The sequence below is a fragment of the Meles meles genome, chromosome 7 (genome assembly GCF_922984935.1).
Source record: "Meles meles chromosome 7, mMelMel3.1 paternal haplotype, whole genome shotgun sequence".
NCBI classification, from domain to species: domain Eukaryota; kingdom Metazoa; phylum Chordata; class Mammalia; order Carnivora; family Mustelidae; genus Meles; species Meles meles.
The window spans coordinates 69,020,344-69,043,534 of record NC_060072.1 but is presented as its reverse complement, the minus strand read 5'-3'; the positions used below and the strand labels follow the sequence as shown (position 1 = coordinate 69,043,534).

At 42.6% G+C, this 23,191-nt stretch overlaps 1 protein-coding gene and 1 pseudogene across 1 annotated transcript in view; both read left to right on the top strand.

The window, feature by feature from the left end:
- Positions 1 to 23,191, top strand: part of SSPN (sarcospan) — a 107,636-nt gene that overhangs the window by 23,158 nt on the left and 61,287 nt on the right. The gene's annotated exons all lie outside the window — the stretch shown is intronic.
- On the top strand, positions 16,643 to 16,783 carry LOC123947690 (annotated as a pseudogene).

Here is a 23,191-nt window from a genome sequence, read left to right as displayed (position 1 = left end):
TAAAATGAAGGAAAAGCTAGACGTTTTTTTTTTTTTCCTCATCTAGTGTAGCCGTTGAACCATTGCTTTTGGGTAATGCTTAGTTTCTAGACTAAAGGAAAGAGGGATGGGGAAGAGGTGCTACACCAGATAAGACTTTTGAATGCTGGGAGACTGTTTTCTCCATATTCTGTGCTATTCATAATTCAGCATCTACAGACACAACACACTTTTAAATCTAATCTGCATTATTAACATTTCTCCCATCATTTTCCTAAGTCTAGACAGTCAACCAAACAATAAATCAAGCCCTGATGATAGGATTTACAGTCTCCATGGTGTGAATGCTTAGACCACAGTGCCAGTGTGATGTCACTGGATGCAGGAAAGATGTGCGGCAGCTGCCCATTATGGAGTATTTCCAGCAAATGGAGACACAGCCATAAGTAACTTCCAGATTGTAAGTAATAGTTAAACATATAGTAAAAATAACTAGGAAGTGATGAGTTTTGAGTACTGGTTATCTTTTTTAAAAATATAACTTATTTAATTATAAATTTACATCATTTAATTGTTCATAATGGCTGTGTTTGACAACTGGCTTGCAAGTTTCCTAAAAATTTAGTGATCGACTCTTGTAAGTCACTATGTCAGACCAAAACTGTAGCAATCGTAAATGATCTCTTCATTCCCTTATCACTCTCCATTCAGTCCAACAGCAAATTGTGTTGACTCTGCCTCCAAAACATATCTTGAAACCCTCATCTGCCTACTAGCTGCTGACTTCTCATTGCATTGCCTCTCCTCTGTGTTCCTGCAATGTCCACCTAACTGCTCCCTCTGCCTCCACTACTACTGTTTCTATAGTCTGTTCTCCATACAGAAGCCAGAGTCCTATTTTTTTTTAAAGATTTTATTTATTCATTTGAGAGAAAGAGAGTATAAGCAGGGGGAGAGGCAGCGGGAGAGGGAGAAGCAGACTCCCTGCTGAGCAGGGAGCCCAATGTGGGGCTTCATCGCGGGACCTAGAGCTCATGACCCGAGCCAGAGGCAGACACTTAACCGACTGAGCCACCTAGGCATCCTCATGTTTTTAAAGTGTGCCTCACATCCCATTGTAAACTCTTCCCATCTTAAAGTTCCCATCTTAAACTCTTCAACATTTTCCCATTGTTCTTTGAAGAAAACTCAAACTTTGATCATGCCCAAAAGGCCCTGTATCATCTGCCTACAGCCCCCTTCCAGCTTCAGCTTACCCATTGTCCCACTCAAGCACCACATTCCAGCCACACTGGCTTGCTTGCTTTTCCTAAAACATACCTATGTTGTAGCAATCTCAGGGTATTGGCATTTGTTCGCTTTTCTAGGAATGCTCTTCCCTCACAATATTCCAGGGCTGGCTTCTTCCCGTTAGCTTTCAGTGAAGTAGTCCGTCCTATGGTGGTTAATTGTATGTGTCAACTTGACTGGACCGTAGGATGCCCAGATATCTGGTTAAATATTATTTCTGAGTGTGTGTGGTGGGGGAGGAGTAGTTGTTTCCAAAGAGACTGGCTTTTGAATTGTTGACTGGGTAACGCAGATTGCCCTCCCCAATATGAGGAGGCATCATCTAGTCCATTGCGCGTCTAAATGAACCAAAGGGACAAAGAAGGTTGAACTGGCTTTCTAATCTGTTTGGATTGAAAGACACTAATGACTTTATTTCTGGTAGTACAGAGAGCACTGATAGTTCATGGAGTGAACTTGTAACAGAGATACGCAAAATACCTGCATTGGATACTCCCAATCAACCACTTGTAAGAAGTAAGCAGTTGAATGACTGCATATGTGATACTTTTTAACATTTTTGGAAAACGAATGAATATAATGATATTGGTGGGCAGCTCCTAATGTCTCTGAACAAAGTGGTAAAAGAAGAGGATGAGCTCAGAGATTTGAATTCCCAGCTCAAGCACTGTATAAATGAGCTGAAGGCTTCTGTTTGCACCCTGAAGGAGACCTTTTTCTCCAGTAGATGCAGGGCTGAGATTGCTGAAAATCCAGTGCAGAATATCTGCCGGTAACTGGCTCATGCAGTTGCATACAGTGTATGTTGAACTCTCACTTTTGCAAGGTGTCCACTGTAAAAGTGAGGGTATGGATTGAGAAATAATCAGATCCTATAAGTTCCCAAATGTGGGAAGAACCTGATGAAGTTGGGGACATTGAGTCCCTAAATTCTGATGAGTCCTCTCTGCTAGTTTAAGAGATCTCCGTACCCTGAGTGGAAGTGGTCTCCCCACCCCACTGGAAGTAACTTCCTTGCTCCCCGCAGAAATAGCGGCTTCTCCCCAAGTAGTAACAGCATCCTTCAGTGGTACTGGCCTTTCCCCTTCCAGCTGAGGGGATTCACTGTGTAATGCCTGAAGCAGTTGTCATGCCAGACCATGCTGCTTCTCCTCAGGACACTCCCTCACCAGTCCTCTTTGTTTCTAGACCTAAAACCACCTCAAGGCCCAGCAGGGTCCTAAAGTTGAGGTACAAAGTGAGACCCATAAAGAAGTCCAAAAGATCTTGAGTTTTCTAATATATACAGACAGAAATCTGGGACCATCTGTGTCAATGGAGCCTAAGAGTGTGGAATCGTGGAGAAGGGAAACTAAGGTTGGATCAAGCTGGATTTATTGATGTGGGCTCACTAACAGAGATCCTGCATTTCATGCTGTAGCCCAGGGATTTAGAAAGGGCTCTAACAGTTTGGTTAGTTCAAAAGGTGGCCCATGGTGAATGAATTGAACCTGCCCGACCTGCCTCGGTTTGATGTCGAGGAAGGGACGGAAATACTTAGGGAGGTGGGAATATTAGAGTGGATTTGTCATTTAAGACCTCCTTCCCCACATTGGGAAGGTCCGGAAGACCTGCTTTTCCCCAGTACTGGGAGAAATACATGTGTGAGGTGGGCCCTGACATCCTTCGAGAGCTCTTAATTGTTCCCTGTAGGTCAGACCTCACCGTGGGAGCTGCAGCCACTGAACTGGGAAACCTAAACTTGATGGGAGTAATTGGATGCCTGCGGGGGGGGGAGTGCAGGTAGGGGCCAGGTGGTGGCACTCAACAGCGATGGCAAAGGAGTGGTTACTGCAAAGGACAGTAGGAGAGTGAGAGCAGCAGTCAGTCGTCTGACTCATGCAGGCCTACAGAGGTGCCGAGTTGATCATAGTATTCCTCGAAATCAAAGAGATAGGAAGCCTGATGAATGCTTACTTGATCTCTATAAGCAAAAAAGTTCTAGGTCAAGTGAACCAGAATCTCACCCGAACCATAAGAACAGAGTCATGGCCCCTTCATCAATTCCCAGACTTGAGCCAAAGCCCTTGCATGAAGGGGAGGCTGAGTTCCCTTGAGGAATGCCATGGATGGAATATTACCAGCCACAACCATGTGACCAGTCACAGAAATGAAGGATGTTATTATAACGAGCATTTCCTCCTTAATTTGTTATGAATACATTTGTGTGTGTGTATGTGTCAAATATCTTCTTTTCTTTCCTCTTATTCCCTTATCATGTAACACAAGACGTATTACTATTATATGATAATATTTAAGTATTACTAATTTTACATCGTAGTATTGAAGTTTACAAGATATCAAGGAGAAGAATAACATCACTCAAGGACTTTACCTCCTCCTCTGGGAAAGAGATTAAAACATTTTCAGTTAGGGACTGAATAGTTATATCACATTCAGTGGAATTCTAACTTATTATTATTTTTAAGGGGTTTTTTGTTTGTTTGTTTTAGAGAGAGCACATGGGTGCTTGAGTGGAGGGGGAGGAGCAGAGAGAAAGAGAGAAGCAGACTCCCTGCTGAGCAGCAAGATGGGATGCTGGCCTGGATCCCAGGACCCTGGGATCCTGACCTGAGCTGAAGGCAGATGCTTAAACGACCGAGCCACCCAGCTGTTCCGTATTTTCTTTATTTGCAAATTAAGTACTGTTTAAGGAGATGTATATGCTGCCAGATTGACAAGAAGTACACTTGTGATAGTTAATTTTATGTGTCAAGTTGACTGGGCCTTGGGATGCCATTATTTCTGGGTGTGTCTATGATGGTGTTTCTAAAATACATTTCCATTTGAACTGGTTGGCTGAATGAAGCAGATGGCCCTCCCCCATGTGAGTGGGCATCATCCAATCCTGTCAGGACCTGAATTGGACAGAAAGCCAGAGGAATTGCATCTTTGCCTGACTGCTGGAGCTGGAACTTCAATTATTCTCCTGCTTTTGGCTTTTGGCTTTTGGTTCTCAGGCCTTCAGACTTGGGCTAGCTCTCTGGCTCGCAGGTCTTTGAGCTATACCACTGGCTTTTTGGGGTCTCTGGCTCACGGATGGCAGATCACGAAATTCCTCAGCCTTCATAATAGCATGAGCCAATACCTTACCATAAACCTCTCTTTACCCACTATCTTCCATCTGTCTGTATCTATCTATCTATCTATCTATCTATCATCTATCATCTGTCATTTTCCCTACTGGTTCTGTTTCTTTGGAGAACTCTGACTCATACAATGTTCTAGGAGAGTCTTCCCTGGCTTTTCATTCCGTTTTTTAATTTTTTTTTTTTAATCCAAAGTAGCTCCTCACGTCACCACTCTGTCACATTACCTTACTTCACAAAGTCAGGTAAATCATTTAGCTTTGTTATGCCTCAGTTTTATGATTTGTTAAGTGAAAACAACTGTAATAATGTCCTCATATGGTTGTAAAAATCAAAAGGGTTAATGTAAATAAACTATTTTGAATATTACCTGGATTGTGTTAGACACTACATAAGTTTACTGCTGGTATTATTGCCATTGTTGATATTATTATTGAAACAGTCAAAGTGCTCATCACTGCCCGAAAGTACTTTGTGCATTTGTTTATGTGTGTATCTGTTTTCTGCTTCCTCCACGGGAGAGCCGTGAACTTGAATGCCTTGCACATTGCTGTCTCCCATCACCTAGAATAAGTGCCTGGCATTTTTGGAATGAACGTGTTTATAAGTGAATAAACACAAGAACTGATAGTGACAACATTCTGAGCCTTGGTTTAGTTTCAGAAAAAATTATCCAAGAGGCTTATCAAATGAGCATGATTGTAAAAACACAGTCTTTCATGTAGGTGGGAGAATTCCTTGACTCCTGCAACATAGTGAATGCTGGTCCTTCCTGCCTGCCAAGTCACTGATGGCCCAGTGGCCTTGATTGTCAGGGATACTCTGGCTAAACTCAGCTTCCACAGTGAAGTCTAAGTTGTGAGAACTGGTAGTTTATACTCATCATGAAGAATGAGCCCAGACACAGAACGATGAGCTTGGGGATTTCCGAAGCAGCCTGATGCTTGGGAGTCCAACGCCTTAGGACATCTTTGCTCCGCAACCATTACCTTTAGTGGAAGAACTTAGAGTGGTCCTGGGAAGACTTGCCCCCTTTGCTCTTTTAGTGGCTGTATTTAGAGCAGATACGTCATTTGTGGCAAGACCTTATCTTAGTTCACCCATCTTAAACCTGAGCAATTGTTTAAGAAGGTGATTTAGAAAGACCCATTCCCGGGGCACCTGGGTGGCTCAGTGGGTTAAAGCCTCTGCCTTCAGCTCAGGTCATGATCCCAGAGTCCTGGGATCAAGCCCCACATCAGGCTCTCTGCTCTGCAGGGAGCCTGCTTCCTCCTCTCTCTCTGCCTGCCTCTCTGCCTAGTTGTGATTTCTCTCTGACAAAATAAATAAAAAATATTAAAAAAAAAAAAAAAGAAAGAAAGACCCATTCCCATGTTTCATTTTTCATTTAGATCCCTGATATGTTAAAAGACGAAAGGGTTCATGAAGATTTCCTGCAGCTCACCCTCTGTTGATCTGGAAAATCAACTCCTTCTCTCTGCTGTGGGCTTTCAGAGGACAGACTCCCTGTCTTTCTTAGCATTGCATACTGAGTATTTACATAGGCCTAGCAATGAGTAATACCTACGGATGAAAGAAGGATTCTCATGTTCAGAAAAATATCAAATTAGATGTCTGAAATCTTAGAGAGCAAGGCCTTGGTGAAGTTCTGCTGGCTCTAGAGGCTGGAAATTCTGAAAAATCTCCCCTTCTTTCTTCACAACTCCTCCTAAGGAGGCACTGAACAAGGAGAGGTCGGGCTTTGAAATCTGACACCCTCAGCTTCAGGTCCTGACACAAGTTAAGTGACTAGTTAAATGACCTTGAGGTCACTACTTAACCTCTCCAGGGTTTCCAGCTGTAAAACAGAAATTAAAAATGATGCCTGGGAGGATTAATTGAGATAGGGTGTGTAATGTTAGCTCAGAACATGGTACCAACTATGAGTTAAATTACTGGAAGCTATAGACTTTAATCTTGTAGAGGCTCTTTGTTTGCATATTATCAGCAAGCAGATTCAGGGGCAGAGGTGTGCCTACAGGAGAGTAGGATTGGGTCTGGTAATAGATTCATTGCTGGTGGTGGGCCAGAACTGTGTTAGCAGGAAGTGGGGTTGGGCCCAGAAGCTGGGGCACCGTGGTGTTAGGTATGCAGTCAGGAAATTGGGCATGACAGTATGACAATAGAGAAAAGACTTGGTGGAACCCGGGATAGATGGGAAATTTTATTGGGAGCTATATCTGGATTTCTATCAGGCTACCAGGGAATCTCTATTCTTCACTAAATATCTCCTTTTTAGAGAAGGAAAAAAAAAAGACAAAATCATGTTCTAAGACCATTGAATTAGAAGAACTTGGCAGCTGGCTGATTTTAAACTGAAGACGAGCATATTCATGGTATAAAGCAAGGCCACTGGGTAACATCTGTTTCTTCTCATATTGGGTAGATCATATATTAGAGAGTGAATCATGAGGTAGAGTTACTGGTCTGGATTGATCAGCGAAAGGTGAATCTTTAGATAAAGGGGTGAAAACTAAAGAAGAAGTAATCGTGAGCATGAAAGAGAGGAGCATAGGTGGAAGGAATGGAAGCAGGTATCTGAAATAGAGGGGAGGATATTGTGTTGTGGGCAGAGATAAAAATGAGAGATAAGCCTTCAACAGTGAAAAGGAACCAGGCTTTGTCCTTACATGTCTACAGCATACAACTTTAAGACCTCAAAAGGAATAAAATTCCATTTAAGAAAGTGTCCTCTGGCACAATAACAGACGGATGCCCCCTGAATGGTTTTGTAATATGTGTGCGTAGGCAAGAGAGCAATTTGGCAGAAGGAGGAATAGTTCATCTGAAAGAGGAAATTTGAGGTTACAAGAACATGAAGGCAAATCATTCATGATGGATGCAAGGGAAAGAGCAAGATTTAAATGTGAATCAGGGGGACAAAGAATGAAGCCAACATTGGTGACCGTGTACCACCCGTGAAGCCTGTCCACCATCACACGGAGTCACAACCTTTGAGAGGAGCCCTGCGGTTGGCCCCATTTCACAGAGTAAGTGGGTGACTTCGCGCTGATGGGGCTGGGAGGAAGGGGGGGTTGAGGTGTGCATCTTTGCATCTAGGGCTCTTGGAGATAAAAGCTCAAGTATTGAACCATTGAGCAACAGTGCCCAAAGGGCTGAGGAAGGGAGGAAGATCTGGAAAAGACTGGGGAAGAAAGGTCCAGAGAACTTTGATGTTAAAGAATCTAAGAATGAAAGTAAGACACAGCAAGGAATAAAAAGAAGAAAGCATTTACAGAGGAGTTAGAAAATTAATGTTTATTGATCATGTGGAAGACTCAGCGGCATACAGATCATCTCTTATCACCCAAGAGCTCCTCGAAATAGATGGACATGATTTCCGTTTACACAGATGAGGAGCTCGAAATGCAGACAAGTCACCGTTAATCACGTCGTTGGTAAATACCAGAGCCAGGATTAGAACTGCTCTCGGCAGCACTAGAAAGCCCACAGTATTTCCATTCAAGCAGCTGCCTTGGGAAAGGAAGTGCAGAGACTGGGTGTGAGAGAGCAGAAATGGCATCTCCTTCGAATGGTGGCCTAGAAATGCAAATAAAGCATGACTAGAAAGCCAAAAAAAAAAAAGGAAATGAGAAAGGGAGGACCACAGGGCAATGATGAGGCTCACACCACCTGTTTTTCTTCGGGCCACAGAAGTCAGTCTGAAAGGCTCTGAGTGAAAAACAAAGCAACCGAATGGCTCAGAAAGGCCAACAGAGACGCTGCCCTCGGCTGTCCCACTAACGGCTCAGAGATGTTGAGGCATGTGATTTGGAGAAACCCCAAACCGGGACAAGAAAGAGATTCCAGACAATTGGCCCACTGCTGGCTGCAACAGATGTTTCACAGAAAACAGTAATTTTCAAAAGGTCTAAATACAGAGGAGCCAGGAAGATGCTCGAGCGGCAGTTGGCAGGAAGTACGGTTACGATGCGGGAGAGAGAGAGACATAGATGGATATGAAAAACAACCCGCCGAAGCTGGTAGAGGAGGTTTTATTATCACTGCTTTGCATATAAGGAAACCGCGGCCCATTGGGTCTAAGGACTTGCCCATGGTGCCTGACTTTTAAAATCTTGGTGCCGGCCTCTAAATGTAGAGCAGTTACCACTGTGTCATTTTCATGTAGAGAGATAGACTTCTACTGGTGAACTTGGGGTATCAGGTAATGGGAGAAATATTTTTGAGCAGGGCTCTCTACTTTGTGCTCTGCCAGGAGCTCCCTTTAAAAATTCTCTGGCTTTTAATAAGACCACCCTACTTTCCCGATGAGCATGCCATTCAACTCAGTCCTGCTTGTGCAGGTTGGGTGGTGCTAGTGTTTTCCAGGTGCCGTTTTCCACAAAGCCTTCACCTTGTGTTGGCTGATCATTAACAAAGGTGGCTGCTGACTCCACAAAGTGACCGGGGATTTCACAGAGAGTCCTTTTGTTTGTTGCTGTCCAGGATACAATGATCCTCTGGAAAACAGTTCTTTGATGACCAGCTCAATGTCATTCATGGGCATGAGCTGACTGTGGTGAGGTCCAGCCTCACCCCCAGGCTCCTGGATTCCTTGTGTCACACTTAAGCATGTCTGAGCAAAGTGGAGTGAATTAACTGTGGCCAGTTCTGAATGGAAGTGACTTATTTTGGCCCACAAAAATTCACATTGGATATATTCACAACTATGGCCATGCTGACATGCTTGAGCTGTTCAGATGCTTCATTTTGCTTTTCCTTTAAGGAAATCTGGAGAATGCCACCTCCTACCCCCCAGATTTCTGTAGTAAGATAAATAGGAGACACTAGAAATCATGGTCAAGGTGACTTTGAAGTTCACTGTTGAATATCTCTAGACACTCTGTGGTTACATTCTATACCTCTGCTTCATTACAGTTGGATAAAATAAATATTCCCCCAATTATTGATAAGATTAAATGGCTCAGTAGCAGCATGGCAACCCCAAATCAAGGGGCAAAAATCAGTGCTTTGTCCACTATCTTGGCTCTTCATGAAGAAATCAGCTATTTCCTGCATACAGACAGGCAATGTGCTTATTTCTGCTTTTAACGCATTTTATTCAGAATTTAAAGTATTTTTATAAGACAAGCACAAGAATTTCATTATCTACCTTCTGATCTGTGATAAGGTCATTGGTAAGGGGGAGTTTATCTTTTCTCTTTGCTCAAAATGTCAAATCCAGAGCAACGAGAAATGGAGAATAGGTTTTGTTTTAGAAGGCAGAAAACATGTTTGTTTTAATATAACAAAAGACACAAGTAGGGTACTAATTAGAGCTTGATGTGGGAGAAGATCTCTAGAATCTTCCCCACCTTGCCGTGTTCCCTTCTTTCCTCCCTTTCTTCATACCTTCCTCCCTCTTTCCTTCTCTTTCTCTTCCTTCCCTTTTTCTCTCTTCCTTCCTTTTTAAATTCTCCTGTGTTTGCACATCTCCCTCCTGGTCTGGGTCTTGTCTTCCCGGAACATGACCCTGTGTGAGCCCTCTGCCCTGGTTCTGTAAACAGATGCATAGCCTTCCTGGTCACATCTGACAGCCTGCGAGCAGCTTGCTCAGAGCAGCTTGAGGCTGGGAGTGGCAGAGGCTTCTCACCGCCTGCCCTCCTGGCTCTGCAGGGAGTCCCTCTAACTGCTCCTTGAGTCTGAAAGGCACTGGCAGTTCCCTTTGTAACCAGACAGGCAGCTAGGATCCTGGCGAGGGGAGGTGCACAGAGGGTAGCTAACCAAACAAAGGTGAGGAATCCCAGCAGGCAAGACTGCTCCTGCCGCCTTTCATTAAGGTCCCTCATGGGCACAGCAGCCCTGTGACCAGCTCTGGAGTCAGGGAAGGCACAGCTGAGGGCTGCACTGCTCTCGCTGCCCTGAGCCAGGTCATACTGGATAGGGAAGGGAGGTGATGCTAGCTAGCTAGAGGGCAGAACCCGTCCATGCGGTGTGACATACAGATTGACATACAGGACAGTGGGGCTGAGAGGTCTGACCCTGCTGGGACATGCCCTGGCTGGGAGCAGGGGTATTACAGGGCAGCAGAGAGGTCCCAAAGCTAACTTTGTCCAAAGATTTAACTGAGTCACTCAGGCAGGAGTGTTGCTAATACCTTAAACAATGGGTAGTTAAAACGAGGAAATGGGCATTGGCTGCACAGAAATCTAGGCAACATGACCAGGCTAGAGATTGGCCACCAGAGGAAGATTGGGGGTGGGGGGGGGCATGGTGTCCCAGAGGTCAAGATGGATGTGGGCCTTTAGGCAGGGAGGTAGAACAGTGTGGGGGCTAAGGCCCAGCTGAACCACCTTTGGTTCCGTCTTTTTGGATGGTTATAGGAGCTATTCCAGCGTGGTTTAAGTTTCAAGAAGCAGGGTCCGTTCTGTTCCCATTCATGAGGATAAGCATGTCTACGAATAGAAGGGGCTGATCTGTGGACATAGGGATAGACACAGTCTTTGAGTATTCCTGTCTGGTGGACAGAATCCCAGATGCAGGCAAAAATTTACAAAGAGACAGTTGAATGAGAAAAACACCTTTGCTAACCCGCCAGCAGCCATAAATGCTCCCCAGGTGGTATGCTCCATACGCCACATGGTGCCTGGAAGACAGTTCCATTCATTGAATGGACTGCCCTTGCTCAGGATTGCTTGTGAGAGAAGAGATCCCCTAGGAAAGGGTCTGAGTGTTGAAGGGGATTGGCCTGATACCTGTCCCCTGATGAATATGTGTAGGTGATCCTGTGATCTGAGTGGACCCCTTCCCTGCAGCACTACCAGGAAAGCTACGGAGGTTTCAGGCATGCAGAAGGGGTGGGAAGCTGAAACTACATCCTCCCCACGCCCGGCTTGGAGCAGACATGGTGGTGGATGACCCAGGTGGTAGAGGATAGGTGGAATTCCATTTTGAAAGAGAGAGCCCAACAGCATAGTATGTGTCTTGGTCATGGACAGTCCATGATATTTAATATTTGATCAGGCTAAAGAAAACAGAAAAAATGATTTTGTGTATAAATGGACACGTGTCTTATATTCCTTATTTACTTTTGCCCCGCAAATGGTCTTTCACGTTCAAATGAGCTTCCTTCAAATAAGCTTCCACTTTATTTTTTTTTAATTTTTTATTTTTGGAGGACACAAACTGTATATTATATGTAAGGTGTAGGCCAACACCTAAGTGAAAGGACTTGTAACTTTATTCTTTAAGTCAATTTACTTGTTTGTTGACTCCAGTAATCACTGCTGTCGAAACGCACACATAACATCAGTGTATTAGTTTGCAAGAGAAATTATCTGCTATTTGATAATAGTTGCCAGAGCAAACTCATCATTACATAAGATGCTGTCAGGCACTTTGAGAAATTCTGCAAGCAGCAACATTCAGTATAAACAATACAAACACACAGCAGTTTATTTTGTTTCCTTGATGAAAAAAGGAAGGTGCGAGGATTTCCTTGATAGGCACAACTTGTCTGTGGCAGCCCTCGAGCTGTTTTCCCTCCTCATTTAGAACCTGCTCTCGCCTGGTCCGCTCTCACTACTCCCCTGCCAGCTCCCCGGTCCGAGCCCCGCTCGTCTCTCACCTTACTGCAGGCACCTCACGGAGCTCTCTCTGCCCCTGCCCTGCCCTTCTTCAGCCTGTTTCCAACACAGCAGCCCGAGAGAGCATTCTAAAAGAAGTCATCTCCTGTCGCTCCTCTGCTTGAAACCTTGCCATGGCTCCTGTTTTCTCACAGTAAAATTCAAAGTATTGACCAGGCCCTTTGTGACCCATTTGTACCCCTCTGCCCTCCAGCCCCCTCTCCTCTTTCCCTTGCCTCACTCCCTTCTGATTACATGGCCTCCATGCTCATCCTTGAATCCAGCAAGTGTCTTGTGCCTTAGGGCCTTTGCTTTCTTTTGGCCTAGAAAAGACACCCCCTCCCTCCCCCCAGTGACAGCCTCTGGGCTCAGTCCCTCTCCCCTGAAAGTCTGTGCTTAGATCTTTCTTCTCTGCAAGTGCTGTCCTGACCACTCCAATTCTGCATCTTAGCACTCACCCCTGCGCTCCTGGTCTCCCTTCATCCGCAGTCTGTCTTTCTCTTCGCTTATCACTTCTGAACTTACTTTAGGACTTACTTATTTATTCTAGTTGTCATTTGTTGTGAATGTTCCACTAATAGCATGGCAGCTACACAGGGAGGGGATTTCTGTTTTGTTCTTTTGTAAGAACTAGACTACAAGAACTGGACAGCAAGTACTGCAAGTATGTGTTCTAGCAAGTTCTAGAACAGCATTGGCTCGTGGTGGGTGCTCGGTACATGCTGTGGAATGAGTGAGTGAGCAAGTGCGTGGATTTGGTGTGTATTGGTTTACACAAACTCTGTCATCCTTCTGTGTGACAGACCACTAGCCAGTCCTTTCTTTCCTCACTTCATTTGTTCCTTAAGCACCTCCTTAAGGTGCTATCTCCTTTGATTACCTTGTATGCCAACATCAAAGACTCCTTTTTTTGCTAACTTGAGGAAAATCGCGTCCATATTCATCCCTATAGTTGTTCTTTCTTTTTATGATTGATCCGGTTCAACATGGCTTCAGGAAAGCCTCTCAGCCAGGCCCTGCTTTTACGCAAATAGAAAATCCAGAGTTTCCAGCCTGCTTGCTTTTTTCTCATCCCCAGTAGACTGTTGCCGCTGAGTTCCTTCTGCTGGAAAACTTGTGACTTTCTTGCTTTAACCTAAGCCCTGAGTTTCTTATTTATTCTCTCTAGACAGGAGTAACTAGTAACCAGACACCTCTTTCCCAAAAGCTCTCCATGGAGCTGAAGAAAGTAAAGCTAGTCCCCACCATTCCGGTCTAGAGATGAGACAGTCTTAAAACTATTAATCTTTCCTAAGGAACAGTTTTTGATTTTTTTTTTCTGAAAACATGTTAGTTTAGCAAATAGGTTTCGAAAGGTGGCACAGATTCTACCAAATGCAACAGTTCCCTACAGCTCAAGCTTGAAGTGGTGGACAAAGATTGCCTTATGAGGCAACCACTGTATAACTTGGTTTAAAAGAGTTCTGCTTGGTTCCAACCGCAGAAGGAGAAATCCCATGAAGATCCTACAAAAAGGATCTGAAACCTTGGGAAGACGAGTTAATGTTATCTGAAAAAAAACAGCCAAACTAAGTTAAATGAATAGGAGGATGTTTAGCTAGAGTGGGAAAAAAGGGATTGGAAGAAGTGGATTAGACAGAATCAAATACTGTCTGCTTCAGGGTTGGGGGGTGTGTGTGTGTGAGAGAGAGAGAGAGAGACAGAGATAGAGAGACAGAGACAGAGAGACTGCTAACCAAGAGAACAAGAAAGCCTGTGGCTTGGGACCTTTGGAACTTAGAATGTAAATATGGCCATAGCATCAGGGCATGGAGACATTGAAAGAAGTCTTAGTAGAAGGCAAGTGTAGACCTGAATGGGCTGAAGGTTAATTGTAGGGAGGAGAGTGACACACAGTGTTGATCTTAAGAAGGCAATTAATATCCTCCCTATGGCAGATGGTAACCAAGTGTTAGGGTCATCGGCAATGGCTTGAAAGCCCTCAGAGTAGGTAGCATTGGGTGAATACCAAGCACAAGAATAAGAGAAAAAGTTTTTCCATTCATTGTGATAATGCTTGACTGTAAGTGCGTATCTCAGTCAGGGATTTATATTTCTTTAAATACAGATGTGCTATATATCATATCTTACAACATTGATAAATCATTGTGCCTAACATCCAACAAAAAATATACTTGAACTCTGCTGTGCTACCAGGGTGAGCAAAAACCAGTCTGTTTTTAAGAAGCTTAGAGGACAGAGAAATATTCAAATCATAGTGTATATCATTTGAGCAGTTATTCAGTAAAAGGTTATATTTTTGGAGAAATAAAAAACAGGAATGGGTGGCCTGCCCATGAATGGAGACACTCTGGATTCTCAGGTCTGTACAAAGCCCAGTGAGCAGGTCCCTCCGTCGGAAGTCCTGGCAGCATCCCTTACTAAGAGTTGGTACCTGAACAGCAGACCTGGTGCCTGAAAAAAATCAGTCACCCCCTGGAGTAGAGTGTTCCTCCAAGTGTGGCCCCGAGACCTGCCTGCGTGTGAATCATGACACGAGCTTGTTTAAACCACGGATGCTTGAGATTCTTCTCAAGAACGTACTATCATATTTGCAGAGATGAGTGCTGGAGTCTTAGTTTTAAATCATCTCTAAGGGGTTCAAAGGCATTTTTTCACAATCTTGTTTTTTGGGTTTAACACAGAATGATTTTTTACACACCTGAACCTAGGACAGGATAACAAACATCAAAATATCCTGAATTTATATTGGCTTATCTTCCAGTAACGTTCTATTATTGATTTAATTCAGTTCATTGTCAAATGTTAACCCAGGTTCCCTTCTGTTATATCGAGGCCTAATCAGTTCTTTGCTATGTTGCATTTATATTCTTGACTTTCCTTTTCCCTCTAGGTATGTCCTTTTATAGTCGTCCCTTTTTAACTTACTTAAAATATTTTTAAAGTAAAATTAAATTAATTAACATATAATATATTATTGGTTTCAGAGGTAGATGTCAGTGATTCGTCAGTCTTTTCTAATACCCGGTGTTCATTACATCGCATGTCCTCCTTAATGCCCATCACCCAGTTACCCCTCCAGCAATCCTCAGTTTGTTTCCTGTGGTTAAGAGTCTCTTATGGTTTGTCTCCCTCTCTGGTTTCGTCTTGTTTTATTTTTTCCTCTCTTCCCCTATGATCCTCTCTTTTATTTCTTAATTTCCACATATCGGTGAGATCATATGATAATTGTGTTTCTCTGATTGACTTATTTCACTTAGCATAATATCCTTTAATTCCATCCATGTTGTTGCAAATGACAAGGTTTCATTTTTTGATGGCTGCATAATAGTCCATAGTATATATACACCACATCTTCTTTAACCATTCATCTGTTGATGGACATCTGGGCTCTTTCCATAGTTTGGCTATTATGGACCTTGCTGATATAAACATTGGGGTGCACATGCCCCTCAGGTTACTACATTTATATCTTTGGGATAAATATCCAACAGTGCAATTGCTGGGCCGTAGGGGAGCTCTATTTCCAACTTTTTGGGGAACTCCACAGTGTTTTCCAGAGTTATTTGTCCCTATTTAAATTTCATCCTATTAAGTGTCCCTATTGAATTTCTAACTTTTGACTATTAAAAAACCTATAGATTTTTAAAAAAAGATTTTATTTATTTGATAGAGAGAGATCACAAGTAGACAGAGAGGCAGGCAGAGACGGGGGGCGGGGGGGAAGCAGGCTCCCTGCTGAACAGAGAGCACAATGCAAGGCTTGATCCCAGGACCCTGAGATCATGACCTGAGCCGAAGACAGAGGCTTAACCCACTGAGCCACCCAGGAACCCCCAAACCTATAGATTTTTAATAAGATTCTTAAATAGTCAAACTATTTTGAATTGACCCCTTTTCTCTGCAGTATTTATTTATTATTTTTTTAAAGATTTTATTCATTTATTTGACAGAGAGAAACACAGAGAGGGAGAATAGAAGCAGGGGAAGTGAGAGAGGGAGAAGCAGGCTTCCCGCTGAGCAGAGAGCCCAGTGCGGGGCTCCATCCCAGGACCGGGCATCATGACCTGAGCCTAAGGCAGAAGCTTAATGATTGAGCCACCCAGGCACCCCTCTCTGCAGTATTTATTAACAGTCCTATGTGATTTAGACCAATCACATACTTACTAAGCCCACATTCAGTTTCTTCTTTCATTTGTAAAGATGCTCTCCCTGCTTGTACTCTCTTTCTGACAAATAAATAAATAAAGTCTTCAAAAAAAAAAAAAAAGGAGGAGGAACATCTGGGTGGCTAAGTTGGTTAAGTGTCTGTCTTCAGCTCAGGTCATGATCTCAGGGACCTGGGATGGAGTCCTGCATCAGGCTCCCTGCTCAGCAGGGAACCTGCTTCTCTCTTTGCCTGCCATTCCCCCTGCTTGTGCTCTCTCTCTGTCTGACAAATAAATAAATAAAATATTTAAGGAAAAAAAAAAAAAAGACAAGCAAACCCCCTTGTAACTCTCCTCCCTGAGCTGCTTTCTTTGGAATACCACTCTGTCCATTAGTCGTCCTTAGCGATGAGTAACTTTGGCCTTAACTCTTTTGACATTCTCATAAAGAAAAATGACTGTTTTCTTTGTGTTTAGTTTATTGCCTGGTTTAATCGCTTCTCGGCCTTTTGGCTAAGATCAAGTGTATTGCCTGGTTTATATTAAAAATCCCCTAAAATATATTTAGAGCATGAGAGAGAATATAAAGAAGAGTTCTTAAATGAGTAATTTTATTTGAAAGATTCTTAACTTTTAGTTGGAATAAAAACAGGAGATGTACCTTCTCCATATCTTAAAATGAAGGAGCAATTTAGAAAAGCTCTGGCAGATGAGATAAACTGCCACAAATCTTGGGCCCCAATTTCCATCTATGGAGAACTGGAGAAAGGGTTTCCTCTTTGTAAAGAGTTCACTGGCCTTCTTTTTTTTTTTTTTTTTTTTTTTTTAAAGATTTAATTTATTTATTTGACAGAGAGAGATCACAAGTAGACAGAGAGGCAGGCAGAGAGAGAGAGAGGGAAGCAGGCTCGCCGCTGAGCAGAGAGCCCGATGCGGGACTCGATCCCAGGACCCTGAGATCATGACCTGAGCCGAAGGCAGCGGCTTAACCCACTGAGCCACCCAGGCGCCCCTTCACTGGCCTTCTTGCAAGTCCTCTGGCCTTCAGAACATCTTGTAAATCTGCCCCCTCTAGATTTGGAGGACAGGAACTGTAAAGCTGATATTTTAACGCACCCTGTTTGAACTGGCTGCTTTGTTGTATGTATCATAATTGAATATTTTCAATTTTGCACTTACAGCCTGAAGCAATCTAATCATCCAGGATACAATTTAATAAATTGAAAAAATTTAAAAATGTACAGTAATGAATGGGACTAATTGCCATTGTGCCTCACACAGTGGAATGCAACCAGAAGATGCTTAATAAATATTAATTTATGGTCATGACAGTTAGCCCTAGAGGCAGGGAACATGGTTTCCTTTTTTTCTGAGTTACTGTCCAATCAGAGAAAAGGCACTTTTATTCTTCAGTTTCACAATCCACAAAAGGAAATAGTTCTTGTTCCTCATTATCAACCCAGGATAGAGAAAGAAATGCAGAGGGATTAACTTAATAATTGTCTTTGTGTTTGAAGGTGGCAGCTGGCCAGGTGTTCTCAGGCTCAGCTGAAGACCTAGAATGAAATGGGTTTGAATGGGCAGATTAAGAGGAGATGATGAAATCTTGGAGGGCCCCTTCTTGACCCCTTCTAAACTAGAGCTTTTCTTGCTTCAGGTGGCTCAAGGCAGGTGATCTCTCGTATGGTCTTGTCACCCTAAATCAATTTTAAAAGAAAATGGTTGCTGTCCAGATAATAAACTACAGAAAGTAGTTCTTCTGTGTAGTCTCTCAAGAATGATGTGATGCAGGAGGAAAACACTGACTATTTAAATGGCTGAACCCAGAAATTTACCAACCAAGAAATAGGGTTGAAGGTAACCATCCAAATGACCAGCAGAAGCCTGACTGATGGTGTGTCTTTTTTTTTTTTTAAGTATTTTATTTATTTATTTATTTGACAGAGAGAGAGAGAGGGAGAGAGCACACGCAGGGAGAGCAGCAGGGAGAGGGAGAAGCAGGCTCCTCATGGAGCAGAGAGCCTGACATGGGGCTCGATCCCAGGACTTTGGGACTTGAGCAGAAGGTGGATGCTTAACCGACTGAGCCACCCAGGTGCCCCTGACGGTGCATCCTTTGACCCAGGAATCCCTAGATTCTGGAGCCAATTCTAGGCCAACTGGCCATGTCTAGACTGCTGCCTATTTTTGTATAACTTGTGAGCGAAGGATGATTTTACATGTTTTACATGATTGGAACACAATAAAAAAAGATACCATTACATGACCCATTAAACGTGAAATAAATGCAAGTTTGATCGCACACCTATCAAGTTTTCTTCGAACATAGACGTGCTCGTTTGTTTATATGTTTTTTGTAACTGCTTTTGTACTACACCAGCAAAGCCGAATGGCTGAGACAAGGACCATGTGACCTGCAGAGTTAAAAATATTTGCCATCTGGCCCTTTGCAGGAAAAGTTTGCCTACCCCTGATCTAGAGAATCTATCCAAAAAGTGGCCTACAAAATGCAGAATAAGCTTATCATCACAGTGTTATCTCTAATAGGGAAATTGTGAGAAGTAAAAATGTTCCCCAACTATTCGGGTGTTATTAAGTAAATTGTGGCATATCCACTCAATGGAACTTTTCAAAACCATTAAAAATAAAGGCAATGACTATCTACCAATATCAAAAATTAAAATGCTTATGTTAGGTAAGTGGAAAAAATCAGAGCACAAACCTGTATGATTCTAACCTTTAATTAGTTCATTAACTAAGTTAGCTAATAAACATTTATTGGAGGCTAGAATATATTTTTTAAAAGATTTATCTATTTCTTTTTAGAGGGTCCGGTCAGGGGTTGGGGGAGGGGTTGGGGGTAGGAGCAGAGGGAGAGGGGAAGCAGACTCCCCGCTGAGGATGCGGGGCCCCATCTCACGGCCCTGAGATCATGACCGGAGCCAAAACCAAGAATTGCCCAACCTACTGAGCCACTCAGGACCCCCTCACCGGGGGCTAGAGTATTACTGAGGCATATATCATATACATGAGAGGGGAAAAACCACCTCAAAAGTGTTTACAGTGAGTTGGTAAAAGTGATCAATCTTGCCAATTATTTTTCTCATCTCTATTTCTGTTTATTTCTGTATGATGTTTATTTTACTTACATATTAAAAACCTTCTCAGAAAAGATAAGGGAAAGCATCAGAGTGCAGGAGAGGTTAAAAAACAGCTCTCCACAAGACTGACACAACCCGGTGGGGCGTGCAGAGGACCCCTGACCCTAGGGACTGTGGCTTGTTCTGCTCCAGCAATTCCTGCTTGTTTCTCCTCTTCTGCCACATTTCTCTTTATAAAAGAAAAGAGCAGGCCTCCCTTTAAAAACTTTCCTGCTTTCTAGGAGGTGTGAAAGACATTCTCTCCATCCAATCAATATAAAACAAACATATTTACGATCTGTTGTGCCATCTGAGCTAACCCCAGCTCTTTCCCTGAAGAGATATAATTGGGAAAAAAAAAAGATATAATTGGTATTTCTGTGTCCTTCACAGTGACCTATGAACTCACACCAGAGCGAGATTGAAGTGAGAGTCTTTCTGGACTGGAATTGGTCCGAGACTGGATACTGAATACACTGTTTTTTCCTCCCTCCCCCTAGTCAGGAAAATGACCACTAATCACATTACATTTCAGTCTTTAAGGTAAAACAGCATCACCATTTTTTAATATTGCTTTTTCAGTATTTCAAGACATATAAGAATGAAATTAGTAGCAAAAGCAACATATTAGTAATATTAAAAATGTGACTAGCACAGAACACTGAAGGTCATTAAGAAAATTATTATGTGCATAAGGCATCCATAGAAAGATGAAGAAAAGGAGTTTGAAAAATACCAGAATGCGGGGCGCCTGGGTGGCTCAGTTGGTTAAGCAACTGCCTTCAGCTCAGGTCATGATCCTGGAGTCCCGGGATCGAGTCCCACATTGGGCTCCCTGCTTAGTGGGGAGCCTGCTTCTCCCTCTGACCCTCCCCTCTCATGCTCTCTCGCTCTCTTCTCTGTCTCAAATAAATACAATAAATATTTTTTAAAAATACCAGAATGATCCAGAGAATGATCCACCCAGCCCAGTGGTCTGAGGCTGTCAAGGCGATGATGACCCAGTGGGAGTAGCAGACAACCACTGATGGTCATTCTGCATGAATGAAATAACATCAACATTTGAGCTTGTCCTGTCTCCTTACCTTTGGAGACAGTTCTTAAGCTGATCAGAGACATCTATGTGGGGACTGGAAAAGTGAATTAAATCTAATAAGTATTTCTTGAGCACAACAACATTGGGATCAAGAAATGACTGAGGACAGTGTTGTGTTCTGGGTGTAGCAGGGGCACATTTTCAAAATATAAATTTATGTGACTCAGTGACTGATTAGATAGGGGGCACTATACAGAAATTTCCCTGAAGGCAGAATTTGGGCCCCAGACATGCTACAGAGGGCTAACACAGCACCTGCCATTCATGTTGCAAATATGCTTCAAATGAAATTTGTTGAAGATGATTGTGATGCTGGGAGACATGTAGTATCATTATCAAGATTAAAAGATAAAGAAAGCCAGATTTTTTTTTAAAAGAAAGATTATGAGCCTAGTTTTGAAAAAAACAATTTAAGGTAACGGTGGGTCATCCAACATCAACTGTCTAGTTAGCTGATTGGAATTATGGAATTCTAGGGGGACTCTTAACAAGTATTCCTATATTCAGCAAGCAATTCTTTAGTTTTGAAACTCCTAAAGAATTGATTCTGCTTTCTACTAACCAATTTCATTCTTTGTTTCAACCTTTCAAAAGCAGTTGGAAGGCTTTCAGTTAATATGCAAATTAATGTTGTCTATTAAAATTGCCTGAATTTGGAGTAATGATAATCAGTCACAATAGGGGTTATTTTTGAAATATATTCAGATTTTTCTCACGCATTTTCTTTTTTCTTCTGGAAGCATCCTTGAGAGGATTTAGGAATGTTATAGGAGGGCTGGGAAGGGTTAGTATTTAGAGGGCACCTGATTGGCTCAGTCCATAGAGCGTGCAGCTCTTGATCTCATGCTCATGAGTTCATGCCTCATGTTGTGTGTAGAGCTTACTTAAACATACACACAACTAAAGAAATAGTAATTAAGGAAAAATAAAATAAAAACAAAGAAAAATAAACACCAAAGGTTAGTAACTATAGTATTTAGCTTCTGACATCAAAATAGGATTTTCAAAAAAGCAATGATGATTAATTTTGCCTGGAAAGAGTTTGCTAAATTTCTTTAACTGTCAAGACTAAGCCATGAAAATTTTAATTATAGATTTTCTTCCATAGTGCATCGTGCATAACCCTTCCCCTCAAGGCAGCTAAACTACAAGGATGGCTGATAAAGCAGACAAGAGGATATAATGTAGAGGGAATAGAAAAGCTAAAGCCTGACCTTTCTGGCTCAAGCAAAGAATGACAGGAGTTTGAGGAGGTCAAATACGAAATTCTCAATCTATCTCCTATGTGAGGTTGAACGTTCAGTAAGTAAGGTTTTAGAAACATCCAGATAGGTGTGTGGAAGCTGAAGGACATTTGCACTAATGCCTTACTTCTCTGGTAGCGTGGAAGAGGCTGTGGATCCCCCCAAGGGTTCCAGCCTCTGGCTTGTCCCATATCCAAGATGGCGCGAGGAAGATAGCAGCATGAGGTAGCAGCACAATGTGGCTCAAGAATGAGCAACTTGTTCCTCCTACCCACATAAGTGATCTAAAAGGGGATGCTCTGTGAGGCATCTCAAGCGTGCAGAAGATTTTGTAGGCCAGCAGAGGTTTAGGGACAGAGAGGCGAGGCTAAACACTGTGAAGAATGAGAGGCAAATGATCAGCACCACAGACACTCCAAGGCTGGGAACTAAGTTTCCGTCTCAAAGGTCAGACAGAACCCGCCACACTTCAGCAGTCAGTAATCCAAAGAGCAACCCCCCTGCCTTTCCTCTAAGCTTCTATAAGGATGCAGAAACCTCAACCCCCTTTCCTGTACTCAGAAGCTTTCCTAGAGGGAAACAGAGGAGGGAGCCATCTTCTGAATGCCTGAGCCCTTATCTGAAGTCATCCAAGCAGAAGGTGGATTATCTGGAGACAGTACAGATGATGGGACAGGATTAACGTCTGCAGAATAGACAAAATACGTACCCACTGGCCAACCTCTACGTTCTCCAATTCCCCTCAAATGTGGGTACTTATGAGGAAATCTGGAAAGTTATAAAATAAGGAAGTCGCATTTGTACAACTAGGTGTAGACGATGTCAGTGAATATTCAGCACTTATACACATCATTAAAATTAGTAGTTAAATGAGGATTGACTGCAGTAAATTGCTCTCGGTGTCACTTGGTGGATACAGGATAAAGCTGAACTGGGAAACTTGTCTTTGAAATGTATGGCATTTATTTCCGACTGATGGAAGTAAGAACTGTCCTAAGCTATTATTAGACCATCTTCCTCCAATGGCGTTAAAGCCGATTTCAGAATATAGTGCTATTTTAAGAGTCTTCATGTATTTACTAGGATCCAAACAATTGGATTGATTACCACTATTGAAATTCTTTCAAAGTAACAAAGCACTGTAAAAAAAAAAGTCTCCGCAAATATCCCTGAATCGTAGGCTTCATTCACCTCTTGTTCTTTACTCATCTATTGTCATTACTCTAATTTTTCCCTGTAGTCTGTGATTTGCTAATTCCAAGTAGGCGAGAGAAAACCTGCTTCAATTCAGGATCTGCTATTTTATGTTTCGGAATTCATTGAATAAGTAAGTGCTTATTGAACAAGTTCCTCTTTGGAGGTAGGTATTTTCCCCTGTGTTTTAGCTCCACTGTTAGTCAAATGGTGGACACTAAGAGAGTGATAGTTTTGCCCATTCAATGATAGAATAATAAACATAAGTGCCCATCATTTGTCCAGCATTGTATGCAATTTATAGAAATGATCACATTTTGTCATCGCAGTAACTCTGTAAGTATTATTTTTAAACTTATTTTACAAAT